Source organism: Phoca vitulina, unplaced genomic scaffold (assembly GCF_004348235.1).
Source record: "Phoca vitulina isolate PV1807 unplaced genomic scaffold, GSC_HSeal_1.0 scaffold22, whole genome shotgun sequence".
Classification (NCBI taxonomy): Eukaryota; Metazoa; Chordata; class Mammalia; order Carnivora; family Phocidae; genus Phoca; species Phoca vitulina.
This window is the reverse complement of record NW_022589725.1, coordinates 29,371,560-29,395,937: the sequence shown is the minus strand read 5'-3', so window position 1 is coordinate 29,395,937 and position 24,378 is coordinate 29,371,560. Positions and strand designations below refer to the sequence as shown.

The 24,378-nt window shown below is 46.6% G+C and overlaps 1 protein-coding gene across 2 annotated transcripts in view; it reads left to right on the top strand.

Annotated features, from left to right (window-relative positions):
• The first annotated feature begins 6,347 nt into the window (after positions 1 to 6,347).
• The window catches only part of RRBP1 (ribosome binding protein 1), a 62,939-nt gene continuing 44,908 nt past the window's right edge, over positions 6,348 to 24,378 (top strand). For both annotated transcript variants that reach the window (XM_032419436.1, XM_032419435.1), the window contains exon 1: positions 6,348 to 6,548. The gene's annotated coding sequence lies outside the window, so the exon portion shown is untranslated. The remainder of the gene's footprint in view (positions 6,549 to 24,378) is intronic.

Genomic DNA, 24,378 nt, shown 5'->3' with positions numbered 1-24,378 from the left:
AGATAGACATCATCCATCTATTTTTTTTTCCCCTTGCTTTCTTTGGGGATTCACAGTCAGCCACTGGGTCAGTCCTCATTTTTGCAAGACTCCTAACTCTGAGCTCACTTCCAGTGTCACCCACACAAAACCAAATGTTCTTACCCAAGTTACCCATTACTACCACCAGCAACCATAAAAAATTGGTAATTTAGGTTCATGCTTACCGTCCAATTTCTTTGCAGAAATTTAATTTTCCTTTTGACACTTGTTATAATCTGTCTATAGAGATTTTTCTTCAAGGGTATAATAAAATTACTCTGATTTTAAGTGGCACTACTGCAAAATTTAAACCGTCTGGGATATCACAGGGCTTCTGCTCTAGATTTTGCAAAAGTATAAATGTGCTGCCTGTGGAGTAGAAGGAGCTGCATTCTCTTTTAAAACTTCTAGATCTTAAATTTGTGTTTGAAGGAGCTCAAAGGGCCCTACATTCATTCATTCATTTGTTCATTCATTCAAGAAGTGTTCATGAGTTTCGGAGCAACACTGTTGGTGGCCTGTTGATATACGGTCCGCCATTCCTGTGCGTCTCAATAGCAATCTTCTTCCTTGGGGCTCTGTCTGTGGTGTGGGCTGGAAATACCAGAAGCAGCCTCCAACCAGTGATGGAGGGGTGTTAGTGAATAAGTACCCAAGCTTCCTGGCTTTTCAGTTGGGTGATGCTGAGACATACTCCACACCATCACCCAGAGTTCCTTCATGGAATGAGGCTTCATTTGCCTACAGAGGTAACTTGCTGAAGACACACCGCTCATCGGCTGTCTTCTCTTCTGGTCTCACTTCTCCTCTCCCTTCCTGGTGATTCCGGGGATCACCTTCTGAAGAAAAACTGCCTTCACTTAAATCTTTTTGTCCTCAATGTCTTCTTCTGGGGAGACCCAATCTAAGGTGAGTCTGTACCCGAATCAAGGCAGTGGGCTAGGTGTTCAGGGAACATGATGATGCATCAGATGGAGCTACGAACCCCAATGAGTCTGAAGTTGAGACAAGGAACAAGATGTGTGCAGAAATGTCAACACAAACATGTACAATTTCACAGCCTGTTGGGTCTCTCTCTCTTTCTCCCTCTCTTTCTCTCTCTCTCTCACACACACACATACACACACACACACACACACACACACACACACACACACAACCTCCACTCTGGTCCAGGCGACTATTATATTCAGTGGTGTGGAAAGCCAGCTGGCTCATGACAGCTGATTGTTACGTTTTTAAGAATTTTTCAAGCAGTTCATTAAACACAATGATTATTAAAAATTTAATGATATAAACTTACAATGAAATAGATTGTATGAGGGGTGCCTGGGTGGCTCAGTTGGTTGGGCGTCGGCCTTTGGCTCAGGTCATGATCCCAGGGTCCTTGGATCCAGCCTCTCGTCAGGCTCCCTGGTCAGTGGGAAGTCTGCTTCTCCCTCTCTTTCTGCCCCTACCCCCACTCATGCTCTCTCTCTCTCAAATAAATAAATAAAATCCTTAAAGAAATAAAAAAAATTTAAAAAAGAAACATTGTATGAAAAACAAAAGTAATAAATACTCAACATCATCTCTTTCCAGTTATTTCACTACATTTTACTATTACATATGTCCTTGAGATTATTTACGAGATTATCTCCATGGTATATAATGGCATATTACTGCAAATTTCTTCCCACCTTTGTGTTCAGTGACTTAGCAGCCTGAAATCAGCTATGATGGGAGTATTGACACCATGGAAATTGATAATTGCTGCAAATTAGGAATACCTCCTCCACCCCTACCTCCAGAGCCAAATGTTAAATATTTACCAGTGTAACAGTCTTATCTTGTCTGGAATCTTGCAAAAGCCTCCCAGCTGGTCTGGGGATCCACGATTCCACTATCTTAACTAATGTTAAAGTGTTTTTTGTTTTTTTTTTTTTAAATGAAGATCAGATTGCAAGACTTTCCTGCCTAAAGCTCCCCAACCCCATTGGCTGCCCAATACCTTCTCGGGAATGTGGGACCTAGGTACCTTCCTGCCTTGCTCATCCCTTGCCTTTCTTCCTATTCCCTGAGCCACCTGCTAAGCTCCTCCCCACCGCAGGAATTTTTTTTTGCTGATTCTTCTTATCCTTCTTTCCAAGACAAGATCAGCTTTTTCTCATGTTCAAGTGTCAACTCAACCATCACCTCCCCAGAGAGGTTTCCTCTGATCATGTTCTTGACACCCACTGCCCTCCCCATTCCTAGATCCCTGCCCTTCTCCATAGCTAGAGGTTGTTCTCTTCCTTGTAGCCCTCTGCACCATTTTAATTCATCTTGTTTATTTATCGGTTGACTTTTGTCTACTTTCTGTCTCTCGCTAGAATGTGAGCTCCACCAAAGGAAACCCTTTGCCTTGTTCCTGGCTGTCTCGCCATCACCTAGAACAGTGACTGACACATAGTAGGTACTGAGTTGAGGTGAACTCCAGCCCACCCAAAGACCCATGTGGGGGCCAGCCAAGATCAGCCAAGCCTCAAGCCTTGTTTTAAGCCACTGAGTTTTGCAGTGGTTTGTTATGCAGCAATAGCTGATCGATACAGATTCTTTTGTGGGTTTTCCTTTCTCTGTCCAGGGCTCCAGTACTGGCTTTCTCTTGTCCCCATCCACATGCAGCTCGCAGCTCTATATGCTGTGTGTGGTCATCTCTGTCCTGAAGGTTCAAACCCCCACGCATGTGCTTAGCTTTCCAGTATGTGTTACCCACACTGGCCTCAGTGTCTGAGCTTCACAGAAATGGTCTCTCCACCTGGACTTCCCTCAGGCTTCTCAAATTCCACATGTCAATAAACATGCAACGTCCTCCCCAATTCCTGTCCCCTACATATTCATTCTCCTATGGGTCCTGCCCCAGTGGTGTCACTCAGGCCGGGAACAGGGGCTCACAGTTGGTAGATCCCTGTACCTCACACCCCATGGTCACGAACCCTCACCTACTTCACCCCCTAATTGCCCCTCATAAAATATCATTGCACCTCCCTCTCCTGCCACCGCCCCATTCCTAAGCCCTCATCACTGGAGCTATTACAATGGTTTCCCAACCTAGTGGGTCCCCAATCAAGCTAAGCATCACTACCACCAGAAAGAGAGTGCCAAGGGAGTGATGTCAGCTGTCATGGATCACAAACCTCTCCCTGAAGTCACCACCACCCCCCACACAGCATGCCTTTCAGTATCTGGCACCAAGTGCAGCAGTTCCTGCGTGGACCCACGGACCCTGAAGCCCAACTCTCCTCCTCTGACTAGCCCTGAGACATTGACCAGGTTGCTTAACCTCCTTGTGCCTCAGTTTCTTCATCCCTATAATGGAGATAATAACTGTACCCCCTATACTGAGTTGTTCTGAGGGTTAAATAATTTTACCTGCATGTAGGGCATTTCAAACAGCACCTGGTACATGACAAGATGTAAAAACGTTAGATATTGTTACAATGGCTTTGTTTCCATGTGACATTCTATTCTGTGTGTCATTTATCACCCTTTCATAGCTGTTGATAAAGCAAAAGTTCTTTTTACACTGTAAGATATTCTCATCTCTTCTGTCTATTCTTTTACTATCTGTGATTTAGTAATAGAAAGCAAAGCACCATCATGAGTGAATGGACCATACTAGGTAATTCTTCTTGTATATTTAGGGTTTCCTATTAAGAACATTCTATTTGTTTTTAACATACAACTAAAACCCACTATGCCCCTCCATCTCCCCACAGGCACCCCTGTCCACCTAATCTTGGGGTAGTTCCTGTTTTTCCCAGACACACCTTGGGAGAGTGCAAGGCCTAAACTTGTTGATGAGGCTGAGCAGGACCAAGGATGGGGGTCTGTGGGCACAGCAGTGGCTGTGAGCGTTAGGTCAGGCCAGGCGGTGGGTTGGGGGGGTGCTGCCTTGGGCCTAACACAGCCTAGTGGAGGGAGGACAAGGAGCAGGGAGGGAGGAAAGGCAAAGGCTCAGGCCAGGCCACATCTCCATACTGAAACATACATTGTGTTGAGGCCAAACCAAACGTCAGATTGTGGGAGGGAACAGAGAGCCCCTTTTTTGTAAGTACCCCTCATGCCTAGGAACTTTGCCATTCTGTAATTCATTTAACGTATTTACAGAACATGCATTTACTGAGCCTCTACTCTGTGTAGGTGTTGTGTCAGGCTCTGGGTCACAGTTGCCTAGAAGATACGACCGTGACCCCTCCAGACCCTTCAGGCACGTATCCTTCTGCCAAGGGTTTTTGTGGTGAGCAGATGCTTTTCTCTGCCAGAAGGCTTTCTCTTGCTGACAGGGCATGGGACTAGTTAAAGTCCTCTCAGAGGAAGCCCTCAGTCAATGAGGAGTGGGGGTGGGGGATAAATAACCCACCTCCTCACCCCTCAGGTAGGACATGTCTGGGATGTGTTCCACACGGTTTCCCAGCAGGCCGAGTAATACTGAGCCTGGTTGCCCACACCAGTCATTTGCTTGATATTGTGTTACTTGCCTGATACAGCTCCCTCCCATTCTACTTCTCTACCCATGTGTCCTGTGATCACCCCCACCAAATGAGTCACTTGAATCCAAACCCCTCTGTCAGGATCTGCTTCTGGGAAAACCTAAACAGTGAATAAGATGAGGGTCTCTGCCCACAGCAAGGTCCTTAAGGGCAGTTGAGTCTTTACTGGGTCTGTGTATCACTCTAGGCTGCTTGCCCAGCCTGCTAGTGAATACCAGGCACTCAACAAACACCAATGAATGAATGAATGAATGAAGAACGAATGAATTTCCTCTCTAAAACCCAGATCGTCCTAGAGGGGTACACCCATGTCAGAGAAGTTAACTGGTTTACCCATGGTCAATTAGAACTAGTTGATATGCCAGCCAGAGGCTGAGATTCTGGATTTTTCTTTCAAGTGGAGGCTCACCACTGGGAAAAGACTGAGTGTTGAAAGTTAATCCAGGTTAATTCCCATTGATTAATCATTAATGTGTTAAGGAACTGCTGAGATTAAAAATAGGAATGAACAGTTTAACTTCAACTCAACTCCTCAACTCCCTCACCACAGCTTGTATTTTCCACATCTTTTTAACAACAACTAGTACAGTGATGGGGGGGTGGTAATGTGAAATTGTCCAACAAATAGATATTAGGAACAGGATTCTGCAGCCACAGGGACCCAGGAAGTGGTGTGGAGCAGATTAGGCTGCAGCAGCCCTTTTGGCTTTTTGTAAACCTTAATTTGAAAGAAGCTGGCTTTGGCTCAAGTTCAAAGAGTTGGCCTTAAGAGACCCCGATATAATGGTTAAAAACCAGGCCTAAAATTACCTTAATTGAAAGACTTATTTGGTTATGAAGAGACAGTAGTTAGCTTATACTGAGGGGAGGAGACCATATTATGAAGTACTATTTGCTCAGTTTTCCGGGAAACGGGTGAGTTTGCTTGGGTCAGACCCTCTCACCCTCTTCCTTACACGGAGTAAAACACCATAGGGTGGATTACATTTATTGCTCTGCCCGCCGTGCTTTGTAGGAGTAACTCAAATAGACCGTACTCAGTTGTACCACCCCTAAAAATGGGTGCAATCACATCCACCCTCGACTCCTTATGCACCTTCTGGTCTTTCGATCCCAATTCCTCCATTTGCTCAAGAAAATCCTTTCTGGTACTGAATGCCATCTCTTTGAAGATTACAGCTCGTCCTCTTGGGGCTGACCACCAGCAGAACTTGTCCTCACACCCTGGGCCTGGAGGTGCCGCTGCTTGGGGGAAGTTAGTGGGTTTAAATAAGGCACTCCTCCCGGCTGTTGGCGGGTTGCGCAACCGCGCTCAGGGTGACACCCACCACCACCTCGGCCTGCCGAGATTCAGGGGCGCAGGCTCCGCACCGCCAGGATTCGAACCTTCCGCAGCCTGCCTGGGCAGAGCCGGCCCCTAGGCAGTGACTGCGAGAGGCGCCGCGGGCCTGGAGTGGGCGGGGCTGACCGGCGGGCCCCCCACCCTCCGCCTTTGGCTGGGCGTTTCGGCCCCGCCCCGCCCCCGCGCTGGGCCGAGAGCCGCACCGCGCGACCCCGCCCCTCCCCGGCCCCGCCCCCCGCGGCTCCCCGCAGCTCCTCCCCTCTCCCATTGGTCGAGGCGGAGACCCTCCTCTCTGCCCAATGGCCGCCGCCGCGGCTCGGCCGCCTGCGCTCTGACTGGCCAGCGACCCACGGAGTGGCGGGGCGCGGGCCAATGGGGAGAGGCGGCTCGATGAATGGCTGGCCCGGGTGGGGAAGGCAGGAGGCGGTGATCCCAGCGGAGGGGGCCGTTCGCCAGCTCCGAGGCAGAAAGTGCCACGACTCCACACGCGCGCACGCAGCCAGCGAGCGGCCGGAGCGGACGGCGGACGGGGCGGACGGCGTCGGGGTCGCGGCGCCTGCAGCTGCTCGGGGGCGGCTTCTCGGCGGAGGCTCGGCCGGCTCCTCTCTCCCGGTTCCGCGGCGGCGGCGGCGGCTCCTGCCCTTTCGCTCTCCCTCCCGTGTCTCCGGCTGCAGGTAAGAAACTTGGCCGGGCCCTGCAGCGGCGGCGGCGCGCGGGCCGGGCCGTCGGGGCGCCAGGGCCGGAGCCGGCAGCGCCGCGAGTGACACGTCTCATTGGCGGCCCCTCCCCCGGCGGCGCCGCCCGCCGCCTGCCGTCGCTGCGGCCGCCGACCCTCGGGGTCGGGTCGGACCCCGGGGGGCGTGTGCCGGGAGAACCCCGTGCAGGGGCGGCGGCCGAGCGCGCCCCGCGGTGTGGACCTCACGCCCCTCGCCGTCCTGGTGGGGGGAAACCTGCGGCGGCCCGGCAGTGCGACGTGGCGACCCCTCCCTATCTGCGGGCCGTCGGACCGGCCCGCACGCTCCGAAGTTGGGCTAAGAAAGTTGGCTGCGGGGCGGGGCGGCGCACAGCTGGCGGAGGAAGGGGTTAAGTTTCGGGAAGCGGCCGGATGACGTTGCCGGGCTGGAGTCCGGGCTGGAGGGATGGGGGGGCGGGCGGAAGGCGGCGGGGGCCGGCCGGGGGGGAGGAGGGCGGGATTGAATGGGGGGCCCGCGGGCGGAGCACGCCCGCCTGAGGGCTGCGGCCTGAAGGCGCTTCCGGGGGGGGCGGGCGGCCCCCGACAAGGCGGGCCTGGGACTCGGGTCTGCGGGGAACGCCGTGCAAGGACCGGGACCGTCCGGGGTCCGGACGCCCGGGCGGCCGGGGTGGCAACTTCCCGGAGTGCGGGCGGCGGCTCCCTGCTCCCCCTGGCGGCGGGGCCGGGGGCACCGTTTCCCCGACCCGGCAGCGCGGAGCCCGGCGCGAGGCGTCCAGCGGGGTGATGGGGCCACCCGGGCCCTGCCCGGTCCGCCCCGCCCGCGCCACGATGAATGGGCCAGCGGTGCCAGGCCCAGGCGGAAGCGGGCACCTCCGGCCCGGCCGGCCAAGCGCGCTGGCACCCGGCCTGGCGCCGTCCCTGGCCCGCCGGGCTCCCCAGTCCGCGCCCTGGGTGAGGGAGGACGGGCTGGGGTGTGCGCTTCTAGTAGGGCGTCCGGGAAGCGTCGGGACCCTTCCCCAGATTACAGATAATAAAGGATAGCTCATTGTGGTGTAACGGTTAAGGGAGTGGGCTTCTGAAATCCCGGCAGCGTTCAGGGTGACCTGGGCCAAGCTGTCTCACTCCGGGTGTCCGCTTTCCCGTTTGAAAAACGGGGCTGCCAGTCATTTCTACTTAAGAGAAAAGCGGTGAAGACCCAGCACGCGTAGGGAATAGCCAACAAGTGTTGCTTGGTACTGCTGGGATGAGTTTTTAGGGGCTTGCGGGGCATGAGAGGGAGGTGGAGTCTGGTTCTGCCTCCAGCCCGCCTACCGCAGGCGGAGGGCTCACAGAAGTCCCAAGGTCTGGATTCCACTCCCAGCCCTCACTTACAGACCTTCTGCGCAAGTCCCTTAACCTCTCTGAACCAGGGTTTCCTTATCTGTAACCTGGAGATATACCACCCACTCACAGTAGGGTCAGGGCAACCTCTCCAGCAAGAGCTGGGAAAAACTAGGACCTTGTGCAAACAGAAGGCAGTTTGGCAATAACTCCTGGAGGTCGGAGGTCAGCAGAGACTGGGAAGCACCAAGGAAATGAAACTTTGAAGGGTGCTTGGGAACCTCCCACCTCACTGCTTGCTTACTGTGCTGGAACCTGCAGGGTGGGGGCATCTGGATGGTATTTTTTTGGAGTTTGGGGAAGTGAGACCACCAGGGCCTCAACATCCTAAACTAGAGATCGCTGCTTTAGAATTCTGACTGCTGAGTGTTTCTGGAGACCCGGGTCTTCTTTCCAGCACTCTTGGGAGGGACAGCTGCACGTTTTACACCCGCCCTGCGCAGTTGGGAAGCATTCTCCTATTGACTCTACCTCCCTCCTTACACTTTCCTTCTGTGCTTGCTCTTCTGAACTTCCTCTTAATCTGACACCAGAGAAGTCTTGGTGATCCTGCAGCATGCTGCTTACGATGGTGACGTCTCAATTACTTTATGAACTTTCTAAAGGTCAGCCCCACCATGGGCTGCCAACCTGTTTCCTTTCCAGAAAGAAGTTTCCGGTTCTAAGGTCCTGGAGATGCCATTTCCCTATCTATTTACGCAAAGGAGGAAAAGTGGGGGCATACCTCCCACTAGGCTGTTTTCCCTTTACCTGGAGCAATGCACACATGGCTTGCAGGGCGGCTGGGATAGGGACAAGAAAGGTGTCTTGGGGTTTGGAAACAGAGGATGTTCAGTGGGTAGAGCTGTAGGCACCATGCTATAACAGGACTCCTTTCTTTCATAGTTAGGAATCAGCCTTTGAACATCTGTAAAGAGATAAGTTAGTGTGGTACCTTGGTGCATGAATATTTTTTGGTGATTGGAGAGTTTTAGATAAGTCCTGAATGATTGAGTCACATTGGAGCAATTAAGCTCTTTGCTGAAACGATTCCTAAGTTAACAGGCTGCAATAATTATACAGTACCAAATTCTGTCGAAGTGGTTGAATGGAAATGGTTTAAGTGGAATATTGGCTTATTATGTAATAGGGACGCCTTTTAAAAGTGTCAGGACCCCAGACTCTTCTTATTCTTTTATCTCTGGGAACTTTTACTAATGAATGACACTTAGGCAGGGACTCAAGTTCTTTCGAGACTGTGGATTTTTGTTCGCTAAAATCTTGTTTTGGGAGGGAAAAACTAATGGTCAGTCAGAATTAGGAAGGCAGAGACTGCTATCCAGGGCCTACAGTAGTAGTTAAGGCCTGGCCTGTAACACGATAAATGTTGACCAAGTGAGGTAGACCGCCATGCCTGTTAATATTCTTGCTGGTTAGCCTCCTACTTCATTGGACAACTCAAGCTGAGCTCAGCTTGGTTTTTAAGGTTGACTGTTGAGAATCAGAGTTCACAACTTGGACGCATATCTAGGCCTTGTAGCAGCCCCCTTCTATAGAATAGGTATGGTTGTTCCCATTCTGTGGATGGGAACATGGAGGCCCAACAGGTCAGGTGGTGGTCAGGTCAGTTCCTGTTGCCCAGCTGCTGGGCAGTGTGGGCGTGGCCTTCTGAATGTTCACCCACAGGGCCTGATAATTCCACATTTGCTGGGATAGTAACTACCTAAGGGAGGACGTGGAGCTAGAAGATCAGAATTAAGAGCTTCATAGGAAGAAAGGTACACAGCCGATTGAAAATGTATTCAGTGCAAGAAGGTATTTTTCATTTCTTTATCAAATGTCTCCTGTGTGCTGGGTCTTTAAACACTATAAATATAAATGAGTGAGACCTGTTTCTTGTGTGAAGAACTCTGTTGTCCAGTACAGTAGCTACATAGAGCTGTTTCAGCTTAAAACAAGTACAATCAAGTAAAATTAAAAAATTGTTTCTTAGTCATACTAGCCGTATTTTACATGCTCAGTAGCTGTGTGTTTGCTGTGCAGATTTAGATTGTTTCCATTATCACCAGGAGTTCTCCTGGACAGTGCTGATCTAGAGATAGCTGGAATTCTTTTTTTCTTCTTCTTTTTTTTTAAGAGTTCAAGGTAGTTGGAATTCTTTAAACATTCAAGTCTCCGTTCTTGAGCATTTAGAAGTATCATGTTGAACCATATAAGATGCTCATTTTATACGTCATTAACAGTTGGCTAGTGGCAGTTCATGGGCTTCACCCTAATAAGATACCACCCTTGGAAAGCATTGATTTCTGCCTCTTTGTGTGCATCGTAAATTGCATACCAAGAAAAAAAGTGGGTGAGGGAGCAGCACAGATAGTGGCCCTACCCCGGGGGAAATTCTTAACCTGCTATCAACAGCATCAGAATGGTCAGCCGGACCAAGCCAAATAGGTATTGGGCAGACGGCATATGGCTTGTAGGGAAAGTTAATATTTAATTCTAAGGGAGAGCCTGGGCAAGAGGGCTATCCAGCATTATAGAAAATTAACTAAGGGACTTCCTAGGAGGCTGTTTTCTTAGGCAGACAGATTCTGACGAGTCTCCTGAAACCTGCAATCCGACTCCCACATCTAAAAACCAGACACATCTGGGGCGCCTGGGTGGCTCAGTCGGTTAAGCATCTAACTTCGGCTCAGGTCATGATCTCAGGGTCCTGGGATTGAGCCTCTGCATTGGGCTCCCTGCTCAGGGGGGAGTCTGCATCTCCCTCTCCCTCTCTCCCTCCCCCTGCTTGTGCATGTGCATGCTCTCTCCCTCAAATAAATACAATCTTTGAAAAAAATAAAATAAAAACCAGACACATCTAATGTGTTTCCCTTAAGTGCCGTGAGTGACATGTGTATCCCACTGTCTAGCAATGGGAAGCAACTTTGATTTATGAAGAAAGTTTTGTAATTTCTAAATTCGATTATTTTGGCAAGATTGGAACAGCTGCTGGTCCTTAAGCCTTACACGTAGCAGTGTCTTGGTGTTTTCATACTTGGCTCACATGAGTTGTTTCCTGGGTCATTTGCAGGGCTCTGTTATACTCTATATATTGTATAGAGTATTCAATATTGTATATATTGAAAGGATCACTGGAGAGTATTTGGGAAGACTTTGTGAATTCTTGGCTGTACTAGTGGGCTTATCTTAGTCCTCCTTGTAGAATAAGGTAAAACCAAAGTTAACAAAGAACCCAGAATGATGGGCAGCTGCTTACTCTCTTTTCGGTCGGAGAGGAGGTTCACTAAGATTGTTCTGGAAGTTATCAGCTATTTATAGTGATAATGAATGGCATCTGCTGGCTAAAAAGTTGGAATAAAAGACCATCTTAAGCTGAAACCTTTAATTCCAGGCCCTAACCCTGGTCAAGGTGTGAGTGGACCAGATCTGTTTTAGGCTGTCTTGAGCCTGGTTCCAAGATGGTGCCCTGCATGGACTGAACTTGGCCTGCACATGAGATCTGTTTGGCCACCCTCATGTTATTAAACAACTAAGCCACCTTTTAAAGTTTTTCGTTAGAAGTCTAGCTTTGGGGGGTTCTTCTGGGGAGAATGGAAATGTGTGAGCACAGCAGGTCTGCTTTCTTGCATGGCAGCCATGGACTTGATCATCCTCTCTGGGCAGGGCCTGTGGGTCTCATTCACCAACATCCTATCCTGGTTTTCATTATGTGCTTGGTGTTGGCAGTCCCCGAGGGCGCGCTGTCTACTCTGGCATCTGAGAGCAGAGAGGAGTTGGAGGGCGTCCAGGTGTGACCTGAGCGGTCACCATTGTCTCCTGCTGAGGTGCAGGAGGGAGCAGAGGGAGAAGCGGTAGTTGGGGTTCTAGTCCCAGAAGTAAATGGTGTGAGCTTGGACCTGACTTTTATCCTTCCTGGGCTTTGCTTTCCTCTTCATGTAAAATGAAACTAGGCCAGATGGCCCCGTCTTTCAGGCCACAAACTTCGGTTTATCCTTAATTCCTTGCTTTCTCATTCTTGTATCCTGTACACCAGCAAACCTTCCCCTTCAAAATAGAGCAAGAATGCAACCTTTCTCACCACTTCCGCTGATACCACCCTGGTCCAAACCCCTCTCCTCTCTTTCATGGGTTACTTCACTAGCTCTGAGGAGGTGTCCCTGCTTTTGCCCTCACCCTCTGCCTTCTAGTCTGTTCCCAGAGCAGGTCATACCACTTCTCTGTTCAAGACCCTCCTTGGCCAGTCTTTACAGTGGCCTCCAAGGGCCCTGCTTTCACTTTGGCTTCACTTCTGCCATTGTATCCTCTGCTCCAGTCACACTGGCCTCCTCTGATTCTCAGGCATGCTTTTGCCTTGGGGCCTTTGCACTTGCTGTTGCTGTCCATGGGGCACTGTTTCTTAGATGGCCACATGGCTTATCTTCTTCAGGTTGGTGAAGTGTTATCTCCCTGACTACCCTACTTAAAGTGACAGCCTCTAGCGCATCCCCCACCCTCATCCCTGCTCCCTGTCCCACTTCTCTGTGTCGCTTTCTCTTCATTATCGCCAGCCAGACATGTTGCATACGTGACTGACTTTGTCCATTCTGCTGATGCAGGGATGTGTCTGTTCTCTTTCCCTGAGGTATCCCTAATGCCCGGAATAGTGCCTGGCACACGGTGGGTGCCCATCCTTGCCGAGCTAGTGGGGAGAGGATTTTCTAGTGCTCATGTTCTATGCGTATGTTATTGTTTAGCCTGAAGTAGTCAGGATTCCTAGAGCATCAGATATAAACACAAAAAACATGTTACGAAGCCAAGTGATTTTTGGATTCCCTCCAGGCCAGTTATATTAATCTCCGCGCTCCTCGTCTCTCCACAGCCCGCTGTCCATGTCAAGGTGCTTGGCTGGGGCTGGGCCCTTCCCAGCTGCTTGCAGTGCCAGGAGGAGAACACGCAGCGAACACCCTCGGTCTCCTTCCGTGCCTGATGGGCGTTAGGTGGGGCTGGGGAATAATTGAGTGTATCAGTGACAACATGCTCGCCAGGAAAGAAAATGTTATTTTTGCTTTGAACAATGTGCTGGCTCTCTCTGAGAAGAGGTGGATTTTGTGTTTAGTGAGCAAGAGTGTTCCTTAGTGGTAGGAGGAAAATTCTTTTCTTGTAGATGGCATTTTATTCTCGCTTTTAGTCAGACTTCGAGGAGCACAGGAATTGAGGAGAGGAGCCTCCTGCCTCCCGCACGGAGTTCACTGTCCTCGGAGGACTTGGTGTGTGGAGGCCAGGGGAGGCAGGGGAAGGTGGGTGGGGAAGGTGGGTGAGGCAGGTGGTCTGGTTGGTAAGGGTCCATTCCTGGTCTACCGCCATCCTTGTGTTTCTCCTCCACTCTTCCTGCTTTTGCTTTTGGGCAAAGAAATGAAAAGTTGATCCCGATTCCTCGCCCTTTGTGATGGGAGCATCTGGCTGACTCATTTTCCCTGGAAGGGTGAAGACGCTTGTTTTGCCCGAAGCCCAGGTGATATGTTTCTCTGGAACTTCTCATTCAGCGGTTAAAATGTACCACCCGACTACATCCAAACTGTTTTCTTTTCAATTAAGACAACTCCTGAATAGGAATTAGACGTAGCCTTATTTCTGTTGAATACACTTTCATTTCTTTCTGCCTTCTCGATATTTGTAGTAAGTTGGAAAAGAAATAGTAATTTTCAGAATTTAGTAGCAGTCACAGTGATTGAGGAAAAGGAATCAGTGCTAAAGAATGAATTATTGACCCCCTTAAGGAAGTCTTATGGTGGCGGGTCAAGGGACAATGAAAAGGTCAACTTTAGCTACGACTCTGAAGGCCAGCCACTGTTTTCTGTGTTAACTTGCTTCCCTCCCAAGTTGGGAGTTTATGAAGTTGGAGACTTAATTCTGAACAGTTGGATTTTTAAGAGTGGGTCCGTGGGGCAGCACAGTGGGTGTGGCCACGGATTGTGAGGTCTGGGCAGGAGGTGACTGCCTTCCCGGCCCCTGGCCCCAGCCACCCGCCTCTTCGGTGGGAACAAGGCCACGATGCCTGGGAGAGGGCTGGGAGATGGCAGCAGCGACAGGGCCACAGATGCTCCGGGAACCAGAGGTGCTCCGCCTTCCAAGTTCCGGGTGATACAGTTTCCCACCAGAGTGGGCATATATGTTTTTAAGCTCTTTACTAAAGTAAACTACATACACAGAAAAGTGCTCGGTCATGAGTCTGCAGCCCAGTTGTAAACTGCCACAAACTGATCACCCTGTTTAACCAGCAGATCAAGAAATATTATCCCCCAACAAGTTCCTCTTCTGCCCCCTCCAGCTGCTGCCCATCCCCACGGGTAGCTGGTTCCTGGCACACAGATTCCCTCCATCGTGTTTGAACTCGAGGTAGAAATGGAATCATGCGGCCCATGCTCTCTTGGGCCTTTCACTGGATGTGGGGGTGGGAGTGCTCTGTGCTGTCCACCTTGTGGTGGTTCACCGGCATTGTCGCGTGGTACTCCGGCTTGTGAGTCTTGCACCAGTGACCATTTCGCTCTGCATGGGTACTTGGACTGTTTGTAATTGGGGGCTCCTGTTATAATATGGTAGAAATTACATGATATTATGAAATATAAAGTCCTGCGCCTCACTGTGGTGACCACTTATCCACATGGCTGTCGGGTCCGTTCCTAGGAGTGGGATTGCAAGCCTCAAGGAGGCATATGCTCAGCTTTAGAAGAGAGGCCAGAGTTTTTCCCAAGGTGCGGGGACTCATTTATACTCCCACCAGCAGGACCAGAGGGCTCGGAATATATTATACAATGGCCGACTTTAAAAAGGAACCAGAATGAAGTTTGAGTTACCATCGCTATTAACAAGAAATAACTCACTCATACTGTCCTTCCCCCTTTGTCACTGAGATGGGAGCATTTGGCCATGGAATTCGTTAATCCAAGATGGGCTTTTACAAAAGGCTTGTGAAAGAGGGTCAGGTTTTGTTGCTGATGAGCAAATGCTACCTCCACCACAAATCCGAGTGGAAATACAGCTCCTCTTCACAGCTCCTCTTCGTGAAATGAAGGGAGAGCCTTGATCTGGGGACTGAGTTATCTGATCCCCACCCCCGGGTTAATGTACTGCATGTTGGGGATTTCTTAAAAACAAAGGCGCCAACATTCAGCCCTGACCCCCACATTTCTAATCTGGAGATCCTCCCACCTCCTGGAATCTGTGTGCAGAGCCCAGGTCGGTGGTGCAGGGACACGCTGCAGTCTCCCCTCTTCTTGGGATGGATGTCTATCCAGGTCTGGATTTGGAAGTGTCCCTAGCTGCATAAGCAGCCCTGCTGTCATATAGCAGGGATGTTTACCTTTTTCTTTTAAGAGCTTGGTTGGCTAGGATTTCATTTGGCTAGGAATGCCAAACCTCAGTGTCTCTTGACACAACAGAGCCAAATGTCAGTAGCCCCAAGAAGTGAGGGGGCCACTGTGTTCTGGTGATTGGGTGGTCTGGACCAGCCTTCTGACTGGGAGGGTGGGGGGGTGCAGGGCAGGTGCTACGTAACAGATAAAAAGCACCTTCTGAAAAGCATGGAATGGCTTGGGATATTTTCTTTTTTATTGTAGTGTAATTGATACACAATATTCTATTTCATGTGTACAACAGTGATTTGTGTACACTGAGAACTGATCACACGATAAGTTGAGTTACCATCTGTCACCGTGCACAGTTAGTACAATATTATTGACTGTATTCCCCATGCTGTATATTACATCCCCATGACTTAATTTATTTTATAACTGGAAGTTAGTCCCTCTTGATTCTCTTCACCCATTTCACCCATTTCACCTCCCCCCATTCCCAGCCTCCCTCCCCTCTGGTAACCACCACTATGTGCTCTGTAACTGAATCTGGGTTTGGTTTGGTGTGGATTGTTTGTTTTTGTGTTTTAGATTATGACTTATAAGTGAAATCATGTGATATTTGTCTTTCTCTGTCTGGCTTATCTCATTCACACCCTCAGGGTGTGACCATGTTTTCACAATTGGCAAGATTTCATTCTTTTCTTTGCCTGAGTAATATTCTAGTGTGAGTGAGAGTGTATGTGTGTGTGTGTGTGTGTGTGTGTGTGTGTGTGTGTATATAAAGTATACCACCTCTTCTTTGTCCATTCATCTAATGATGGACACGTAGGTTATTTACTCTTGGAAGATAATGAGGAGGCCAAAACCTCAGTGAAACGAGTGACCTTGGACAGTAAGCCCAACCCTGAGGGCATTTGGCAAATGGGGCAAACTCTGAATTTTGGGGTATCCCTGGGCACAGGGGGCAGTATGATGGAAGAGCCTGCCCTGAGAGCTGCAACCACAGAGGGCTGCACCTCCGGGGTGAAGGCAACCCAGAAATAAGCCCATTCCCCAGCTTGTACTCACAGGTTGTACCTCATGAAGATCCCGTGACCTAAGTGGAAGGAAATGCTCCAGCCGATTTTAAAGTTCTTTATTTTAGAGGAGTAGTTCTACTCTAGTGCTCCCGTGCCATCCTGCAAGGGAGCAGATGGGCAGGTCTCCGAAGGACTGCCCCTTTATGCCAGGCTTAGTGAATCCCCGCGTGCAATTTTCACAGGAAAGTGAGCAGTCCCTGGTAAACCCAAGGAACGCAGAGTGCCGTGAATGAGGACCAGCAGAAACAGATCTGTGAAAACACCAGACCGTGGAGGGGTTGACTCCGATTGTGAACAATGCTTCTTACTATACTTCAAGTAATAGACAAGCTCGAAAATACATACCAGGAAAGGAAACTATAAAACGACCTCGCAAATTTTAAAAAGGAAGCAGGGACAACCTCTAGACATGAGCAGCTTGATAATTATAATTAAAAACCCAGCAGATTGAAGAGAAAAAGTGAACTGAAAGAGCAGAAGAAAATGTCCAGATTTCATCTTCGAGAACCAAATAGATGAAAAATTTCTAAGACCAATTAAGAATCAGGGAGGATAGACTGAGAAGCGTGTCTAATTGGGGTTTGAGGAGAGATCGTGGGCCAGAGCCAGTATTGGACGAGATGATGCCTGAGGGTTTTACGGAATGGATGAGGCTCCCATCCGAAAAAGGAAAAAACACCCATATGTAGACGGTGTAGTGATATAGGAAACAAAAGGGTAAAAACATCAAGAACCAAAAAACCCAGATGACTTTTAAGGCAAAAACCAAGGCAGGTAATTAGTGACAGAGCCTTGCTAAAGGAAATTCTGGAGGATGCTCTAGGGCAAGTAATGGCAAATGGAAGGAGTAAGCTGTACAAGCAAGGAGTAGAGGGTGGTAAATATTTGGGCCACTCTAAACAAATGTGAAAGAATAATAGTAACATTTGGCATGGGGGTGGTGGCTGTAAAAGGGAGAGGATTAAATACATGAGAACAGTAACACTGAAGGCAAAAAGGATAATGGAGTTAGGGGAAGGGGTGGACTCGTTTAACTTTGAACTTGGTGAACCCTGCGTGTTCTTTTTTAAAGGTAATTACTAAAGAATGGAAACTGTATTCTGTAAGAGTAGAGGGGGGCAAAATGGAATGATTTAAAACAAAAGAGATAAGAAAGGACAGATGGGAAAATAGCACAAAATAGATTATAGATTTAAACTCAAATATATCAGTATTCATATTTAGTATAAATTGATTAAAATACTGCAGTTAAAACATAAAGATATTCTGGATTTAAAAAATCCACTCTTGTTCTGTAAACAGGAGACAGGTTGAAAATAAAAGGATAGAAGATGTATTATAGGAAATCTATTAAAAGAAAACTGGTGTGGGGGCGCCAGTCAGTGGAGCGTGCGCCTCTTGATCTCGGGTTCGTGAGTTCAAGGCCTGCGCTTGCCATAGGATTACTTAATACCAAAAAACAGAAAGAAAGAAAGAAAAGAAAAAACTGGTGTTGTATTATTGGTATGTAAAAGAGGCTTTGACACAAAGTATTATCGAGAGAAAGGGCACTTCATAATGATCAAGGTTTAATTCGGCTTAAAGATACAGCAGTTTTAACTTTGAGTGCATCTTACTAACTTAATCACAAAATACGTAAGACAAAAATTGACAGAACTACAAGAAGTGGTCAAATCTATAATCATGGTAAAGACTTTTAGCACACCCTGTCAGTAATTGACAGCTAAGCAGACAAAAATCAGTGATGATTAGAACTTTGAACAAAATTAATGTGGTCTGTCTATGACTATATATAAGTAAAACGCTGCAGCCAACTAATACACATTTGGCTTCAAAATTTTTAAAGATTGGTCATATCTGGGGCCTTAGAGTAAGTGTCAGCGAATATCAAAGGATTGAGATTATATAGAGCAGGTAATCTGACCACAGTTTAGTTAAACTGGAAATATGAATAAAAAGAAATAGAAAATCTCCATATATTTGGAAATTTTGTAAAAGTATGCTTTTAGCATTTATTTGTAGGTCAATAAAAGGGGAAGTAGAGTGGTAATGAAAATACTACACATCAAACCTTGTAGAATGTAGCGAAAGTATTATTTACAGGGAAATGTGTACCTTTAAATACATACATCAGAAAAGATGAAAAGTAGTGAGCTGTAAGTAAGCATCTTTCTCCAGAAGTTATGAAAGACAAAATAAACTGAAACCAGTCAGAAGAAAGTACGGATGAGAAGGAATGAATGAAACTGAAACCAAATAAGTACATAGATGAATCCAGCAAATCCAAGATTTCATTCTCAGAAAAGATGAGTAATGTTGACAGATACCAAGCAAAATTGATCAAGAAAAAGGCACAGGGCGCCTGGGTGGCTCAGTCATTAAGCGTCTGCCTTCGGCTCGGGTCATGATCACAGGGTCCTGGGATCGAGCCCAGCATCGGGAGCCCTGCTCCGCGGGAAGCCTGCTTCTCCCTCTCCCACTCCCCCTGCTTGTATTCCCTCTCTTGTATTCTCTGTCAAATAAATAAATAAAATCTTAAAGAAAAAGGCACAAATCCTCTCAAGAATGTAAAATGGGACTTTACTACAAATGTAGAAGACATTAAAAAGGTAAGTGGTTAGAACGAACAACTTGTGCTAAATTAAAATAAGTAAAACCAGTGTCATAGATGTTTATTAAAAATATCTGAAGGATCCCAAGGAGGGGGCTATACCACACATCATACATAGAAGACCTATTTTTTTACATCTCCACATGGGAAGAGTTTTGCAAGTTCTGACAACATAAATAAATTTCTAGGAAAATATAACTTATCCACACTGAACCAAGAACCTGAAATAAACAAAGGATATCTACAAAAAGCAAACATCACACTAACTGGCAGGACACCTGAATCTTTCCCTTTGAGGTAAGGAAAAATAGGATAGCTGCTGTCATTCCTTGTCTTTAGCACTGTGCTGGAGGGAAAATTCAAAAAGTGAAGTCAAAGATGGGAAGATTGGGGAGAAAGGAACAAAACCATGATCCATAGGCAGGATGCTTATGTACGGAGAAAATACTTTTAAAAATCTAAGGAGGTGTCCCTAGAATTAAGGTTGCTGGGGGGCAAAGTCACCCTACAGAAATCTATTACGTTTCTGGGTACCAGCACCAAACAGAATGAAACAGAGACCACATTTGCAATAGTGGGGAAACTATGAAGAACCAAGAAATAACTTTTTCCAAAAGTGTGTAAGTATCCAGTTCCCACAGTGTGCATTATTTTCCTCTGCCAGGATACCTGTGTTTTTCTGTTTGGATGTGGTCCGTACAGCCATATAAATGGGTGACTTCTACCCCGATGGCATATTTCGTAGAGCCTTCGTTCATCGCGCGCTTGGGAGTGTTGATGTGCTCAGGTTTGCTTGGATACAGTGCGGAAGAGACTGGTCCCTGCTTTCTGGGAGCCTGATGTCAGGCCCATTAAGAATTCTGTCGTGGGCCAGCACATCTTAACAGTCGTCATTTAGAGAATCATTTAGAGAAGTCGGCGTTCTGGATTCCTACCTTTGAGGCATGTTGTCTTCATTGATGAAGTGAAGCCTGTAAGCTCTAGGAAGATTTAGGCCTTTTGAAGTACCTACTTTTCCAAACACTGGCATTTTGGAAAAACACAAGAACATGTCCATTCTTTCTTTTTTTCCTAAGGCATAGAAATTGAATCTGAAATAGCCGATGAATAAGCAAAGGCTTATAATAGAATACATTTCTATTTTTAGTGTTTCATCTTTCTTTAAAATGAGAAGCATTGTTTTTTTAAAGTGGGAAGTCAGTTGTTTCCATTCTCTTAAAACATGAAATAAATTATTTCAGAATACACTGTTTAGCAACCGAATTTTCTCTTAGTTTCTCTGGGTTAAAAAAAAAATCAGAGATTACACATTATTTAGATGAGGTGATGAGAAAACCCTCTTCCAGACATTTAGAAATGTTAAAGTTAATAAACATTCTCTAAAAAAGCATAGCTGAGCTTATAAGCTACTAGTAAGAGAGATTGCCAGAAGCCTCTGGCAATGGAGGGCGAGGGGAATGACTGGGGCCTAGAAGTAAGCTGACCCTGGGTGTGGGTGGAGTCCGGTCAGCAGGAGTCTCCTGGGTCTTTGGCTGTCATGACCCAGGGGGAACAGGAGTTCGTTGAGGGGGGGAATGGGACCTGAGCCTCCCTTCACCCCCTCGTGTGAAACCCGCTCCCTTGAAGGGCCGCTCCCTCAAGGGAAGGGCAGACTAGTGGCCAGGGGCGATGACCCAGGAGCTTATCTGTTTTGTCCTGGGGCAGAGGAGGCCGGCAGTCCCTGAGAATCTCGTTTACTGGAAGCCCATGCCTTGTGTAGAAATTAATCGGCGGCTGCTGCTTTCTGAGGGTCTGGTTGAAGCAAAGATGAAGCTGCTCCGAAACAAGCCCACAACTCAGCCTAGACAGGATTGCCTCTGATGACATCCCACCAAAGATGTGACACAAAATCACTACTAAAGGTATAAAAGTAGATGATGAAAAACAGTAATGGAAAAAATAGTACCAGGAAAAAAAACCAGGCCAACTTGAAGACAAATAGTTTATTCAAAGGGCTGATTATAGAGCTGGTTAGATTCAGCTGAAGAGACTGTTGGTGAAGTGGAACATAGGTCTGAGGAGTTTTCCCAAGTGGCGGCACGGAGAGCTTGAGGTCTAATTAGGAATCCTGCCACGAAGAAGGAGCAAGAATGTTTTCAAAAACAAAGTGGCCCAGGGTTTTCCAGAATTTATGAAAAACGTGAGCCCTCAAGCTCAGAATGTGCAATGAGCCTGAATAAGATACACACCTAAAAATATTTTAGAACCCCAAAGATGAATCTTCAAAAGTTATGAGAGATTTTCTTTTAAAGGTAAGGAACAACAAATCAATAGCATGTTTCCCAATAATAACTCCTCCTCCCCCACCAAAAAGAGCCAGAAGACAGGAACACAGATAAAATAATGTCTTCAAAGTGGTGAGAGAAAAGGACTGTCAGCATGGAATTTTGTACTCAGTTAATCCATTCATGAAGTGTGTGGGTGGAGTAAAGACATTATTGCAGCTCCGTGAGGACTTGAGAAAGTTGATCCAGAATTGATCCTTGCTGAAAGAGCTGGTCAAGGATGTACTTTGGAAAGACCCCAAAAGAAGGGGGTGAGCTGCAAGAAGCAGTGGTCAGCGAAAAAAATTGGTAAACATTTAGGGAATGCAAACATGAGCTGTCTGAGGAAAAACAAGGAGTAGTCCTGGGGTGTGTGTTGGAGAAGGAGTGGAGGTGTGCACCAGGTTGGAAAAGGGGCTCATGTCAGTTGGAAGGGCACCAGACTTCAGGCCTTCTCCAGTTCTGCTGCTGTTGGGGAAGTGGCTGGAGGCATTGGTGAAATCAGGTCAAATATGTATGTTAGGAAAATGGAAGGGTCAGAAACATTTTAATTAGGGGCGCCTGGGTGGCTCAGTCGGTTAAGCGTCTGCCTTCGGCTCAGGTCATGATCTTGGGGTCCTGTGATTGAGCCTTGCATTCAGGCTCCCTGCTCAGCTGGGAGGCTGCTTCTCCCTCTGCCCCTTCCCCCAACTCATGCATGCGTGTGCACGTGCTCTCTCTTAAATAAATAAAATCTTAAAAAAAATTTTAATTATAAGTTTAGGAGTCACTAAAAAAAAATAAAAGCATTATTAACGTCCAAACACCATAGAGGAAAAGGAGATAAAATCTAAATAGTCCAATAGGATGCATAAATAAAGGGGGTGGGGGCAGAATAAGCAAAGAAGGATTATAAATAGGAATGACAAAATAAAGGTTTAAATGAGTCCAGTTATATAGGAAATCACAATAGGCGTTGATGAATTAAACCTACCAGTTAAAAAGACAAATTGCTACACTGGTCTTAAAATAAAATCCAGCTTTATGCTATTTTTAAAAGTTCTACTTAAAACATACGAACACAGAAAGGTTGAAAGTGAAGAATAGAAAATGATTCTAGGCCAATATTAACATCCCAAAAGTTGGTATAACTTTAAATAATCGGACAAACTAGACTTTCATGGGGGAAAAAAGTTCATTATTAGGGATGAAGAAGGTCACTATATAATCGGGGGGAAATAGCAGACACTGTATCAGGAAGATGTAACAACACTGATCTGATGTTCACCTAATGAGATGGCCTTCAAATAAAACCCAAATTGACAGATTCCCAGGAGAAACCGTTAAGTCCATGATCATGATGGGAAATGTTAAAAGCGCTCAATAACTATTAGATTGAGCTGGCAAAACGTGGTTCTGTAAAACATTATTAAGCTCAAACTAAGGATGCACATAGAACCCTTCACTCCATAGAGTACACATGTATTTATAAAAATTGACCACAATCTAGCAAAATATACCAAATACCATAGTCTGAATCAGTATGTTGAGCCTCAAAATCAATTTAATTGATTATGAAAAACCTGTTCAAATATTTTAATGGTGTAGAAAATACTGGTGCATCCATGTACTAGTATTGAGTTATTTCATGAAAGTTCTGTTATTTATATGTTGTGTATGTTTCTGTGTCCTGGGTCATGGAAAAAATTATTATGCCTGGATCCTGGTTAAAAGTCTGAAAGCTTTGTCCTCTATCACACAGATCAGATCCTGTGATGACAGCACAGTTAAATGAGGAACTATCAATGATTACTCAAAGCCTCAAGTGCCACCTCACGAGTCTAAGAGATCATATGGGAACTAGAAAATACAACTGAACAGTTGTGAAAATTGTGTGTGTGTGCCGTAGCTTGTAGGATGAAGCTACAGCAGTACTTAGAGGGAAATTTATTGCCTTAACTATTTGCTACAAGAAAAAAGAAAGGCCTGGAAATTAATAAATGTCCATGTCAGGAAGTTAGAACAGAATAAACCAGTAGAAATGAGAGGAAGGAATAATGAAAATTAATTATTTATGCTGGATCACAAACCCAAAAGCTGGTTCTGGAATCATCATTGAAATTTATAATGGGCCAAGACCTGGAAACAACCTAAGTGTGCATTGACAGATGGGTGGATAAAAACTAATGATGTAATGTAGGGTGATTAACATAACAATAAAAACTTAAAAAATAAATAAATAAAATAACCTTCAAGTCTAAAAAAAAAAAAGTGCCACACGCACACTTGCACACACACTCGAGTGCGCACACACACAATGGAATATTACTCATCCATAAAAGGAAACCTTGCCATTTGCGGCAACGTGGAGGACCTTGAGGGCGTTATGCTAGGGGAAACAAGGCAGAGGAAGACAAATTTCATATGATCTCACTTCTATGTGAAATCTTAAAAAAAAAAAAAAAAACCCACACCAGACTGGTTTCCTAGAAAAAGAGATGGCATGTGGTTACCATGGGCAGGGGGAGGGGGACTAGCAGCCAGGGTGTCAGGAGATACAGATGCCCGGTTACAACATAAGTCAGTGCTAGGGCTGTACCAGACAGCATGATGACTAAGCTAATATTGCTGTGTGTGGCCTGTCTGAAAGTTGAGCGAGTAGGAGCTCTCTTCATGAGGAAAAAAAAAATGTTTTTCCTTTTTTTCCTGTCTTGTTTTTTGTCTCTGTATGAGATGATGGATATTAACTTAGTGTGATAATCATTTATATCATGTATATATGTATGACTTATATATATGTCAAGGCATTGTGCTGTACACCTTAAACTTACACAGTTCTGTATGTCTGTTCTATCTCAATAAAACTGAGTGGAAAAATGAAATTAAATTAGCACTTAAAAATCAGCTCCCTCCCCCCTCCCCCCACCGCCAAGAACAGATCTGGAAACACCACATCTTGACAGTTTTACAGGCAGATTCTACCAAACCAAAGAACAGGGGGAAGGGGACCATCCTTAGCTCATTTTATGACCCATGAGTGACCCTGCTACCAAGATCACATAAGAACAGGGTCATGAGAATGACTCCTGATCTTTCTCACTTATGAACACACATGCAAATCTCAACATAAAAAAAAAAAAGG